Source organism: Telopea speciosissima, chromosome 11, assembly GCF_018873765.1.
Source record: "Telopea speciosissima isolate NSW1024214 ecotype Mountain lineage chromosome 11, Tspe_v1, whole genome shotgun sequence".
Taxonomy (NCBI): domain Eukaryota; kingdom Viridiplantae; phylum Streptophyta; class Magnoliopsida; order Proteales; family Proteaceae; genus Telopea; species Telopea speciosissima.
The window spans coordinates 23,432,892-23,445,010 of NC_057926.1; positions in this window are offsets into that span (position 1 = coordinate 23,432,892).

The following is a 12,119-nucleotide window of genomic DNA, read 5'->3' on the forward strand; positions in this document are numbered from 1 at the left end:
AGTTTAATTTTATATTTTAGTGGGAGCAATAATTCATTATTATTTCCACTAACCTAGCCATCCCATAACCATAATTAATTGTTGATTTAGTTAACATGCATATGATGTGTGATGTTGTATATGATGATATATGATTGTGCTTTGTGATTACCCTCAACTATTAAAAATCATGTGATATGAATGAACCTTAACTGATAGATCATATCCATGACCCTTTATCAATAGTAGATGTAGAGGTTGATAGTACGACTCTCGTAATAGGGCCGATAGGACGTTGTTAGGGTTTTATTGTCAACGGTCTACACTATTTTCCATTGGATAGGAATTGGACACAGATAGTGAGGGGACACTACGATAGTCGGCCATCTCTCATGATACTGTGATTCAGTCTAATTTGATAAGAAAACACATGACTTGAGTGTGTGTCAGCCGATAGGATCTGGACATGACACTCAAGTGGCCAATGATATTTGAAGCCTTGGAGGCGGACATCATAGTCCACCCAATCACCGTATGTGCAATGATTCCCGATAGGGTATGTTATATGTGCAAGGATTGGTTTATTCCAATTTCCTTTTCAACATAAGAGAGAATCTTGAATTGTGGAAAACCATTGTCTATGTTTCGCCGGCTGGAATTTGATGGTTTCATTTTATGTGCATGTATTTAATTATATCTTATACATGTGTAGATATTTGTGCAATGACGGCCTCCGTTAACTCTACCCTCCTAACCCTTATCAATGACTACAAACTGAAAGGACCCAACAATGATGACTGGCATCAGAAAATTATGTTAATCTTGACTATAGAACATCTTTCTACAGTTCTTGATGAAGTGGCCCCTCAGAAACCCACTGATGATGATTATGATCAGCATGAAGCCTATGAATACTTTCATTCATGTGATTCAAAGGCTATGTTATACATCATTGGATCGGTTGATAAATTAATCACCGACTCTGTTAGAGGCATAACCTCTGCCAAGGGTATGATGGATAAGCTCAAGGAACTTTTCAGTCAGACTGATGTGCATGAGCACCATGAGCTTGTTGGTCTTATCCTTAATACTAAAATGAAAGAGGAAACTCCAGTCATCGATCAGGTCATAAAGATGAAAAATTTGTTCGAGAAACTGGAAACCCTGGATACTTCCTTCACTCTTAAGTATAAAAGAAATGTGATCTCAACTCTCTCTCCCCATAGAATATAACCCTTTTGTTTGCAACTTCAACATGAATAGGTTGGATGTTGAGTTGACTGAGGTGGGCAATATGTTACAAGAGATGGAAAAAGCACTTAAGAAGGAAAAGGGAGAGGCCAATGCCACAGAAGTCAAAGGTTCTAATTCCAAGAATAAATGGAAGAAGAACAAGGCCAACAAGGGTAAGACCCTCAAGGGCAACGGTAGAAAGATATAGAAGAAAACTGCAAAATCCAAGGGGAAATGCTTCTTTTGTGGAAAGGATGGACACTTGAAAAGGAACTGTCATGGTTACCTGGCTACTAAGAAAAAGTCGGATGAAACCCCTAAAGAATGTAGTTTTACCACTCTTGTTGTTTATGAGTCAAACTTGTCTTTTGAGTGATCTAACTCTCAGTTGGTGGATATTAGATCCATTGTCCATGTCTGCAATATGTTGTAGGGGGTCAAAGTGACAAGAAGACTGGACATGAATGAAGTGCGTCTAAGGATGGGCACTAGAGCTAAAGCCATGGCGATGACTGTTGGAGATTTTAGTTTAGAATTTGATTCTAGTACTATTTTGTTAAAGGATTGTTATTACTTTCCTTTTTTTAAGAGGAACATTATTGCTGTCTCTAAACTTGATAAAGACGGTTATAATTTTTCCTTTAATGTTTCTCTAACAATTTGTTTGAACAATAAATTCATAGTATCTGGATATATGCAAAATGGTTTGTATTTTCTAGATTCCCTTGTTAAAACGAAAGAGGTCTCAAATGTTGATTTCAAACGTAAGAGAGCTCCAGTGAGTACTACATACCTATGGCATCTAAGGTTAGGTCATATTAACTTAGATAGGATTAACAAGCTGGTTAAGGATGAACCATTAGATAGTTTAAAAGTCAAACCTTACCCAACCTGTGAACCGTGCCTTCAAGGTAAAATGATCAAGAAGCACTTTAGCAATAAAAGCAAGAGAGTCAGTTGTTACACCCCAAACCACCCCCTAGGAGGATTAGGTAGGTGACCCGAATTGCATAACAGCAATCCACCAAACCCCATGGATCTAGAAGCAATTAATACATTCACGGTATCACATTCGTAACATTACCATAGGTAAGATCAGAGTGCTGCAGATAATCCACAATTATAACTCAAGAAAAGAAAGCGTAGTGATACGGGAATGATTGTGATATATATATATATATATACATATGTTCTGAAACATTCTCCAGTACAACCCACAACTGAAAAGTAAGACTGACATATACATAAGCCAAAAGAAAAGTACATATATCTATACAGGGCGAGATAACTCAACCCCAAAAAGGAAAGAAAGGACTAAGATAGAACCAAGGACGGGGATAAACTCCTATCAAAAGCAAAAAGGAGTCCCCAAGATAAAAAGCATCAGAAACGCCCCTCACTGGTCTTCATCAATAACCACTGAGAATGCTCGCATCATTGGTACGACCTCCGTCGGGGTCCACACCAATATCATTATAATAAATAGGGCTCTCCTCCTCGTAATAAGCCGCCATGCCACAGCGGCATCCACCTGCAGAATCATCTAGAAGAAAAACATGTATAACAGAGTGTGAGCCCCACTGAGCTCGTGAGCAAAACATATCATCATGCATGCATATGCAACCACATTCCACATGATCCTACATGATATGCAAGTCTAGATTATTTATTAGCCACCTAACAATACAACTAAGGAAGGTTAGTGCTACTACAATCCCCAATACATGTATCCCTGTTGTGGGCTTGGTTACCCTTTCCCACGATACACCCATTGAGTTGTCGGAGAGAACCAACCGGCTCTAGTATCTCCCTACCCAGGTCAGCCCGACCGGCCCTCTAGATTGAACTTGTGAGGTAACCGACTTAATATCATTTCACCTTACCGGTGCATAAACTTTGTTTGGCATATAGCCATAATTTACCTTTCGGTGCTTCCCAAGCTTGTAGCCCGAGGCTTCCCAGCATATTTGCCCTGGGGCATCCCAGTTGTGCTGAGGCTTCCCAGCGTAAATGCCCAAGGTTTTACGGTAGTCCTCACAGTTATCCAACACCTTAATCCCTATTGGCAAGGGTGCATAGCACGGGTGATGAAACTCTAGCCCTATGTCTATATGGCACTGTATGAGTCGGGCGGTGTCAATCGTATCCCATACTACGGGCTACCACCGACCTCATTTCCAAGCTAACTACGGTATCTAGTCTATCAATCACATTCATCATGATAAATTCAAGCAGTGTTGATCAACAGTCACACGATGTGCAATAATTGAGAAATTTTAATTGTAAAAGTAACACAACATCATAATTAAAGAATTTAAATTGTCGGTATAATTAATATTGTTACACATACATACACGATAACATTTCACTCACCTGGGTCTGGTTCTAGAAATTTAGTTGTAGTTTCAGTTCCGACTGTAGTTTGGTTGTAGACCTCGAGCGTGGGATCAAACCCTAGATATAAATCAAAAATATGTCATTTAATATTTCAAGCTATTTTTTGATGTCCTAGGGTTGATCTAGGCTCACTGGGTTGACTCGGTGTACAGTTGGTCATCACTTGGTAATCTCTGGGCCTTGCACTGGGCCTTAGGCCTATGTCCCAGTGCATCATTCAGAATTTGTGAACTAGGGGTAGAATGGTCATTTATCATATTAATACATGTCCCTAGGTTATATTAATCTCATAGTGCAGTCCCCAACTTGGCAGTGTTGCAGGACCTTCACAGACAGGGTTTCCAAGTCTTGCGGGGCCCACTTGGGTACCCAAGGCATTCATACATGTGGATAGATGTGGGGAGGGGCATTTTGGTCATTTTCCACCTCCCTACACTATTTTGTGGCCTATGGGTGAAGATCCTCAGGTTAGATCAGCATTATAGTGAAATTTCATTCACTAAGCGATGTCTCTGGGTGATGTCTACATCGCCTAGTGTATCGCCCAAAGATTGCAAAATCGGAATCAGGCTGAGATTCCAAGGTTTCAAGCCATGGGCAGTGCATGGATCCTCTCCCCAGTGCATGGATCCTCTCCCCATGCATGTTAAGTCATCTTGGACCCCCAGGGGTATACTTTGCACTGGTCCTTGTGGATTTTCACTTAGCCCCACCACTTGCCTGCCAGGAGTTGCCTAGACAGCCCAGTGAATAGTAACCCAGCACAGCCCAATGAATAGTAACCTAGCATAAAATCAGAGTTTTGGCTGCATGCAAGGCTGGATTTCTATGTAAAATAGTAATCCAAGGCTGCTACCACCTAGGGTTAGGTTTCATGCAGCCAGGGCATACAATCTGTGTGAATTCACCTAGAGGGGGGGTGAATAGGTGTAGGTTCGAAAATTAAAAGAACTATGCAGAATTAAAAACAACAATTAAGATAGAGAAGAGTCAAGCAATGCAAAGAGACACAAGCAATTTATAGTGGTTCGGCCAATATGTGCCTATGTCCACTCCTCTCACCTTAGAGAGAATTTTACTATATAGAATCTTGAGTGAGAAAGAGAACCTTTACAACTACTCTTGAGAATCGAACAAGAGGACTCAAAAGATTACTCTTGATTTTGAGCAAGAGGACTCCTTGTCTTGATTTCGAGCAAGAGAACTCAACAACAACTTTAAAACAAAGTGAAATGAACTACTAAGTAGTTTAGGATTACCTTAAACTTTAGTAGAATGGGTGCTACCTTTCAATCTATGCAGCTTGAATGCAAATGTGTATGAAGGGAGCAAGAGTGAGATTGAACTTCTTCGATCTTGAGTGTATAATCTCACTAGGGAGTAATTGATTCTTTAGAGCTCTTGATTGTGGATAATTGTTGTGTTTAGAACACAAATCAAGAGGATATTTATAGGCTAGAAGCCTAGAACCAATAAGGAATCTAATTAACAATCGGATTCCACAGTCTATAAATAATCCAGTATGCTGGATGGGAATCCGGTATGCCGGATTACCTACTTTCCTTAAGGAACAGGGGAATAACGGTCATAATTTTATCAGTCAAGCACTGATCCAATATGCCGGATCAAGGCAAAACACAGCCAAGAAAGGATCCGGTATTCCTTATCCAGCATGGTTAAAAGAGTTACTGGAAGAGTTTCCCTGAGACACCCATTAATCCGGTATGCCGGATCAGGAACTGGAATGCCGGATTAGGCAGTTTCAGTGTGATTTAAGTCCAAATTCCTCGGGGTTAGTTTGGATATTTCAAACCCATTTAGTCACATGGTTAGGGGGTCAAATAGCCTCCTAAGGTTATTCTAGATGGATGCATGCGTGTGTGTGCATTACATCGAATGTGACTAAAAAATAAACATTACATAATTACATATGTCTAAATTTAAAAAGGTCTTTAAACATGGTCTTCTCTTCACAATTTCTTCAACACATGTTTGACTTTGACTTCCAAGCTCCAATCTTCTTTGAGAGTGATCTTTGTACACTTGTATATGCTCCCCCTCACTTGGTGCTATGCTTTGACTCTAAAACACTTAGAACATAAGCATTAGTCTAAGTCTTATTTGTTATCATCAAAACATCATCATAGGGATGACTTGGAGGGTATAGGATGTTGGGTCATTTTCCCTAACAATCTCCCCCTTTTTGATGATGACAAATAATCCATAAAAGATAAATAATGGAGAGCAATAATGAAGATAAAATCAATTCAATTCATTCAAAGTATCAATTCATTAGTCCAAGTAAGTGTATTACAATAAGCATAAATATATAAGCATTAAGCATAAACAAGCATTACTACTTAGCAATTTTCAAACTTCTATACTTCTCCCCCTTTGGCATTATCAAAAAGGAAAAAAAAAGCATCTTATGTTGGGGGATCAAAGGGTGGAAGAGGTGGAATAGAACTGGATGCACCGGCGAAGGTCGGTGGAACTCCTTGTGGAGTTGCTCCCGGTGTATCCAGAGAAAGATGTTCAAGATTGAGAGCAAGAGTTTGAATAGAGTTAAGAATCCTGTCTTGGCGCAGGCACATGTTGTTAAAGCCGGTCTTCACATCATCATGGAGGGATGCCACATCATCTTGAATCCGTTGATGTCCAAGTTCAAGTTCCATGATATGAGTGTTTGCTTCATCCATGTATTCATCAATGCTTGACACCCAATCTTGTAAGGATGTCGGAATACCTTCTTGAACTTGATGAGGAGGAGGTGCTGTTCCCTCTAAATCTTCTTCTTCTTCAACAAACACGTCGGATGGGGGAGGAATGGCAATAGTATGAAAACTGTTCCGGGTGATGTGTTGAAATGTCACAGTGGACTCTTCTTCATGGGTGAGATCAATGTCAAAAGCTTTGAAGATACGAGTAAGAAGACGTCCATATGGAAGATTTGTGTTCTTTTGGGGATGAGCACAAGATTTCATATATCGCATTATAAATAATGGAAGAAAAAGGGGTGTAGAGGTATACACATAATATGTGAGATAGGCTTGAGGGGTGAGGCACATGTTTCGATCACCTCCCCTAGGAATGAAATTGTGCTGAATTATATAAGAAATCACATGGGGAATGAGGCAAAGTCTACCGGTTACAACGGTGGCTGCTTGAGGATTATATTACTTCAAAATGGATGAATAGACTTCTTTGTGGTCAATGAAATCTCTGAAAATGGTGCTCTTTGGTGTCCAAAAGATGCAAGGTCCATCGCATGAGATTCCAAGAAGACTAGCAAAAGCGGCAATAGTAAGCTCTATGTGAACACTCTTCACATAGGTATAAAGCTTCAAGGATTCATCCGCCCCGTAGAAATAGAGATTGGTGTAGAAATACTTGACGAGTTGAGGGTAGCAAGGGTCATCCATGTTGAGAAGAGCTTCCCAACCGATGTCTTTGAACATCCTCTCAAGTTGAATGCTATTGAAGGAGAATGTGTCAACTTCATGGCCTTCTTCGATTTTTTGAGTGAGATAGAGAGGCTAATTTGTACGGCATTCTGGAGAGCAAAAAAGATGATCCTCTCCTGGACCATATTGTTCTCTTGATGAGCTTCCAGTTCTTATTCTTTTAGATGTTTGTTGCTCTTCGGGCATGACATTCTTGCTTCTTTGACTCATTTTCAAGAGATGTTTGGAAGAGGTAAAAGTTTTATGAGTTTTAGAAAGAATGAGAGAGAGGATAGAGAGAGTGGAGTGAACAGTGAATCAGAAAGAGACAAAAATAGGGCTTTATATAGGCTCTTTATGTACTGTAACAACTATAAAATGGGCAAAAATTTAAACATCCGGTATACTGTTTCCCAAAACGGTATACCGTTTCAAGCAGCAACGGCTAGAAACTGTCAGAAACAGCTGATCCGGTATACCGTTTGAGGATCCGGTATACTGTTTCAAGCAGAAACAGTAAAAAAATAGTGATTTCAGATCAAATTAAGTTTTTAAAAAACATTTTTAATTTTATTCAAAAGGGTCACATAAGCCAAGATCCCTTCTAAGAGAGCAGAACCTTTCTTCACTCAAGGGTTTTGTGAAGATGTCTGCAACTTACTTCTCGGTTTCAATGTAATCAAGTCAAATTTCACCTCTTTGAGCAGTATCACGTAGAAAGTGATGACGAACATCAATATGCTTAGCTCAAGAGTGTAAAATTGGATTCTTGCTAAGGTTAATAGTACTTGTGTTTTCACATTGGATTGAGGAAGTGTCAAACTTCACTCCATAATCTTGGAGGGTTTGCCTCATCCAAAGCACTTGTGCACAACATCGTCCTGCGGTGATGTATTCAGCTTTGGTGGTAGATAAAGTAACTGAATTTATCTTCTTACTAAACCACGAAACTAAACAAGATCCTAAGAAGTGACAAGTTCCACTTGTACTCTTATGATCCACATGACAACCGGCAAAGTCGGTATCGGAGAACCTAACAAGGTCGAAGTCATTGTCCATAGGGTACCATAGTCCAATGCTTGGGGTTCTTTTTAAGTACTTAAAGATTCTCTTTACAATACTCAAATGGGACTGCATAGGTTTGGCTTGGAACCTAGCACAAGCACAGACGCTAAACATAATGTCCAATCTACTAGCCGTTAGGTAGAGTAAGCTACCTATCATGCCTCTATACTTAGTTGGGTCAATAGGGATTCCATTTTCATCTTTGGACAAAGGTACAGATGTGCTCATTGGAGTACTGGATGACTTTTGTCCATTGATGTTAAACTTTTTCAATAATTCTTTAAGGTATTTTGTTTGACTAATGAAGATCCCATTAGGGGTTTGTTTGATTTGAAGTCCTAAAAAGAAATTTAGTTCACCCATAAGACTCATCTCAAATTCATTACTCATGCATTTGCTAAAATCATGACACAAAGATTCATTTGTAGATCCAAAGATAATGTCATCTACATAAATTTGAACTACGATCATCATTCTTATCATGTTTAACAAATAAGGTTGTATCTATCTTACCCATTGAAAAACCAGTATCAACTAGAAACCTACTTAATCTGTCGTACCATGCTCTTGGGGCCTGTTTTAAGCCATATAGAGCCTTTTTCAGGTTATATACATGGTCAGGGAGCTTTGAGTCTTCAAAACCAGGCGGTTGAGAAACATAGACTTCTTCATTGATGTAACCATTCAAAAATGCGCTTTTGACGTCCATTTGGTGCAATCTGAAATTCTTATGACAGGCAAAAGCAAGCAACATTCTAATTTACTCAAGTCTAGCTACAGGTGCATATAATTCATCAAAGTCAATTCCTTCCTATTGGTTATATCCTTGAGCAACTAGCCTAGCTTTGTTTCTAGTGATATTACCATCTTCATCAAGTTTATTCCTAAATACCCATCTAGTCCCAATAATCTTGGCATTAGAGGGTTTTGGCACTAGGTCCCAAACTTGATTCCTTTCAAATTGGTTAAGTTCTTCTTGCATAACGATTATCCAATCACTATCCAAAAGAGCTTCTTTAATATTCTTGGGTTCGATGGTAGATATAAAGGCAACATTGGAACAAACTTTTTGGATTTTACTCCTAGTTTGTATTCCTTTATTTAGGTCTCCAATGACAAGGTCAAGGGGATGGTCTTTACAGTTATAACCTCTTTAGGAAGTTGATGTACTTGATCATTAGGTTCATCTAGAGTAACTTTTTCAACTCTCTTACATAATCTCAAGTACTTCATCTTCATCATCATCTTCTAGGTCTTTATATCTTTCTTTTGCCATAGATTCATCAAATCTAACATTCACAGACTCTTCCACAACTAGTGTTCTCTTATTAAACACTCTATATGCTCTACTATTTGTGGAGTAGCCTAGGAATATACCATCATCAGTCTTTTCTTCAAATTTTTCTAAATTATCCTTAGTATTAAGAATGAAACAAGCATAACCAAAAACTTTGAAATAATCCGCTTTAGGCAATTTGTTATGAAACAATTCATAGGGAGTTTTTAACAAGATAGGTCTTATCAAAACTTGGTTTAACACATAGCAAGCCGTGTGCACAGCTTCAGCCCAAAAATATTTAGGCAAGGAATACTCATTAAGCATTGTCCTAGCCGTTTCTTAGATAGTTCTATTCTTTCTTTTAACTACACCATTTGATTGTGGTGTTCTAGGGGCTAAGAAGTTATGTGTTATACCTTGTTTTCGACAAAACTCACCAAATTCATCTATATTGTTAAATTCTCCACCATTGTCACTTTTTATGGAAGTGATCATGTAACCCTTTTGATTTTGTATTCTCTTGCAAAGAGCTACAAACTCCTCGTATGCATCATTCTTATGTTTGAGGAAAAGGGTCCAAGTGAAGCAGGAGTAGTCATCTACAATAACGAAAGCATATTTCTTTCCTCTCAAGCTAGTGGTTTGTATAGGTCCAAATAAGTCCAAATGAAATAATTGTAGAGGTTTAGTAGTGGCAATAGAATTAATGATCTTATGAGAAGCTTTGGTAAGTTTACTTTTTTGACAAGCTCCACAAGTGTGATGTTTATCAAAATTCAACTTAGGTAAGTTTCTCACTAGGTTCTTAGAAGAGAGAGATTTAATAATCTTAAGATTTATATGTCCCAATTTTCTATGCCACAAGGTTGCATCATCAAACTTAGATATGAGACAAGCATCATGAGAGTTCATATTAAAAGTACAAATATAAACATTATTTTTCCTAGAATCCTCAAGAATATATGATTGGAATATTTAATTTCACATTTGGAGGCATTAAAATTAACAAAATAGCCATTGTTACAAAGTTGACTTACACTAAGCAAGTTATACTTTAAATTTTTAACTAGGCTAACGTTTGAAATTACTGTACCTCCAAACTTTATTGATCCATTTTCAATGATTCTTCCTTTGCTGTTGTCTCCAAAAGACACCCATCCACCTTTTTGCTTCTTGAGTTCCGAAAATAGTCTTGGGTTGGATGTCATATGCTTTGAGCAACCACTATCAATATACCATTTATTTTTGCTTAGATGTACCTACAAAACAAGAGTGCTTAATAAAATTTTGGTCCCCATTGAGTGTTGGGTCCATCATTGTTAGTATTATACATTCCTCTTGGTCTCCACACCATTTGGTGACCATTTGCCTTTTGATTTTCATACCAATTTGTGTATGGTTGAGAGTTCCAAGGTCTTTGGTTTTGAGACATTCTAAATGAGCCTTGGTTATTGGGTGGTCTTTGTACCTTTGGTGGATTTCTCCTACTTTGGCCATTGAAGAGTCTTTTAGGAGTTTGACCATTGAAGGGTCTTTTAGGAGGGTGAAAGGGTTAATTCATATGATAGCATTCCCAAACAGTGTGTCCCTTTTTGTTGTAATTGTTGCATACAATAATTTGAGGAATATTTGAACTTTGAGTGTTTCTTTTGGGATTTGATTTGCTTAATTGAGGAGTTTTTTTTCTAACATAGCATTCCTCAATCAAATGTCCTTTTTTTTTACAATAATTTCAAAACTTATTCTTCACTTTCTTACTTGTTACTTTGCTTGAACTTGCCTCTTTGTTTATATTATATCCTACTAATTTCTTATTAAAGGATGCTTTAGAGGCATTTCCAAATAAAATATCAAGGGTCTTTTTGCCATTTGTGAAGGACTCTAAGGCTTTACACAATTTCTCTTTTTCTTCTTCCAAGATATTTACTTGAGAAGTTAGAGATGTGTTTTGGTCTTTGAGGGTGTTTATCTCCTTTAAGAGATTTTTCTTAATAGTAGTCAATTCTATGCTACTTTGATATAAATCTTCAAAAGTCTCTTCTAATTCTAAATAGTCTTTATCTTTAAAAGGAGAAGTACGAATTACCTCATTTTGAGTTTCTTCTTCTTTAGTAGCCATTAGAGCAAGATTTGTTTGTTCCTCTTCTTCTTGTGATTCTTCATCATCTTCGTCTTCATCACTTGAGTCGAAGGTGTGTTCAGCTTTGCAGGCCTTCTTATACTTCTTTATTTTAGGACAATCTCCTCTAAAATGTCCAGATTTCTACATTCATAACACACAATTTCTTTTGAAGAAGAATGAGAAGTATCTTTAGAAACACTCTTACCTTTTTGGTTTTTGAAAAATCTTCTTCTATTGAATGACGTTTTACCTTTGTTCTTAAAAAATCTTGAGAATTTCTTTGACAGATAGGCAATTTCATCATCCGAAAGTTCTTCATCATCGTCGTTGATGTCATAGGTTTTGAATGCGATAACCTTCTTCTTAGGTTCTTTAGGCTCGTCCTCCTTGGTGTCTTGCTTTAGCTCCATCTCATGTGTTTGGAGTGATCCCAACAGCTCATCTAGGCTTTGCTTCTCAATGTCTTTTGATTCTCTTATGGCTGTAGTTTTGGGTCTCCATTCCTTTGAGATGGATCTTAGAATCTTTCGAACATTCTCACCATTGGAGTAGACTTTACCTAATCCTTTCAACTTGTTCACGATGTTAGTAAATCAAGTAA